Here is a 2500-nt window from a genome sequence, read left to right on the forward strand (position 1 = left end):
TTGATGTAGTCGTGCTGCTGCTGCGAGGTGCCTTCCTTGGGTTATAGTTACAGGGAGAGTGATGCGCAATACATGGGCCTAGCCCTCTTAGCCTCTCCTCTCCTGCGGTCTTCTCCCCTTCTCGTGGGCCCGCTGATTTTCGCAGAGTGGAAGACCGCACCAGGGGCTTGGGGGGGTTACCAGCCCCCCCTCGCATTATCCCTTTATAGTTGGGGGCAGCCGACAAGAAACAAGAGATGGTGGCCCTTCCGCTGAAGGTGCCACCCCAGCTACCCCAGCACCTATCCGGCCAACCGGCCGTAACGAAAATGCGATAGTTTGTGTAGCTCCCTTTGCTTGCAGTGAGTGCCACCGCACTTTTACCACGAAGAACGGTCTCGGGGTCCATCGCCGCCGCCAACACCCTGCGGCCGCCAACGCTGAGATCGTGACGGAGAGGCATCGCGCGAGGTGGACGGAGGAAGAAGTCCTGTCGCTCGCCAAGGCAGAGGCCGAACTGTTCCTGGAGAGGGACGCCCGGTTCTTCTTTGTAAATCAAGAACTTACCAGGATGTTCCCCGACCGAACGCTTGAGGCAATCAAGTGCCGACGGCGGCAAGCTGCCCACAAGCAGCTTGTCCGCCAATTCATGGAGGCACTTGAGATCGGTCGGGGTGAAGAGCCGGCGCCCCGCCGTGGAGCAGCGAGCTCGCTGCCTGACGCGGGCGAGGCCGCTGCGCCGCCCGTCGACGCAGCCGAGGACTTCGCGGCCGACACCACCGGGCCGCCGCCGGAGGGGCCGACTGACGCCGCCATCTGGGAGCATCTGGCGGGGCTACCTGCTTCCGCCCAGCGTTTCTCTGCCCTGGATCGAGTCATTGGTCTGGGGCGGGGCACGCCGCCCGATGTCATCCTGGGCATGCTCCCGGATGCCCTTGCGTCGGTCGGGTCCAGGGGGGAGAGGTCGATCACCAGGACACAGCGGCCGCGCCAACCATCCAAGCGGCCGCCTGCCGCCCCGCCGCTGCAGAAGCGCAAGCGGCGCCGCTGGGAATACGCGCGGACACAGGACGCCTTCCGTAGGTCGCGTGCGCGTTGCGTGCGCGGCTTGCTGGACGGCACCCTGCTGCAGCCGCCACCCGGCATCCCCGGTCTGCTGGACTTCTGGGCGGACCTCTTCACGAAGAAGCCGATCTCCACCGCCGGCTTCATCCGTGACCGCCTTCTCCCGCACTCGGAGCCTGTCGCTCCTGAGTGCCTATGGGGGCCGGTCACACGTGAGGAGGTCGCTGCTGCCTTGCCGCCCAGGGGATCGGCAGCCGGGCCGGACGGCCTGACTCCAGCGGAGCTGCGGCGCCTGCCGCATGAAGTCCTGGTGAAACTCTTGAACCTCTTCCTCCTGGCCCGCGCCCTCCCCGAGCGTCTGCTTCGCGCCCGGACGTCACTTCTCCCCAAAACGGCTGCACCAACATCCCCCGCTGACTTTCGCCCCATTACGGTCTGCTCGGTGTTGGCGCGGACCTTTCACAAGGTTCTCGCGTCACGCCTGATGCGTGCATGTGCTGTGGACGAACGTCAGCGGGCATTCATCCCCCGGGATGGGATGTTGGAAAACACCTTCATCTTGGACACTGCTCTCACCGACGCAGTCCGCTCCTGTCGCTCTGTTTTTGTGGCATCGATCGACGTCTCTAAAGCGTTCGATTCGGTGGACCATGCCGCCCTCCGCCCCGTGCTGAGGGCTCATGGCCTGCCGGATTGCTTTATTGAGTACGTCGAAAGGTGTTACGAGGGTAGCACGACGGTGATAGCGGGCGGCGCCGACGTGGGCGTGCCCCTGCAGCCGGCCAGGGGTGTGCGTCAGGGTGACCCCCTCTCCCCCCTCCTTTTCAATTTTGCGGTGGACTATGTTTTGAGTCAACTTCCCTCCCACATCGGAGCTCGGATCCTTGGTCGCAGAGTTAACGCTGCGGCCTTCGCAGATGACGTCCTGCTTTTTGCATCGACCGCGAGGGGATTGCAGTCCCTCATCGACGCAGCCGTCGCAGCCCTCGCCCATCTGGGGCTGCAGATCAACGCCCGGAAGTGTTTCACCCTCGCCTTAGTCGCGTCTGGGCGCGACAAGAAGGTGAAGGTCGACGCCGACGTTACCTTCAAAGCGGGCAACGCCACCGTGCCCGCCCTACGTGTGGGTGAAACCTTCCGGTACCTGGGACTGCAATTCTCCACCGCTGGTCGCTGCGTTTTCAACCCACGACGCCACCTGGTGGAGCAGCTGGACGTCATCTCCCGAGCTCCGCTCAAGCCGCAACAGCGCCTCCACGCCCTCACCACCGTACTTCTGCCTGGCCTGTACCATGGGCTGGCCCTCAGCCGCACCCGAGTGGGTGCGTTGAAAGCGGCAGATGTGACCATCCGTGCCGCCGTCAGGAGATGGTTCCGCCTTCCGGCGGACACTCCCCTGGGCTACTTCCACGCTCCTGTAGCCCAGGGAGGCCTCGGCATCCCATCATGCCGATGG

The 2500-nt window shown here is 64.3% G+C and overlaps 1 pseudogene; it reads left to right on the plus strand.

The window, feature by feature from the left end:
• Positions 1–2500, plus strand: part of LOC126450200 (large subunit ribosomal RNA) — an 8013-nt pseudogene that overhangs the window by 2991 nt on the left and 2522 nt on the right.

This window comes from Schistocerca serialis, unplaced genomic scaffold (genome assembly GCF_023864345.2).
Source record: "Schistocerca serialis cubense isolate TAMUIC-IGC-003099 unplaced genomic scaffold, iqSchSeri2.2 HiC_scaffold_731, whole genome shotgun sequence".
Taxonomy (NCBI): Eukaryota; Metazoa; Arthropoda; class Insecta; order Orthoptera; family Acrididae; genus Schistocerca; species Schistocerca serialis.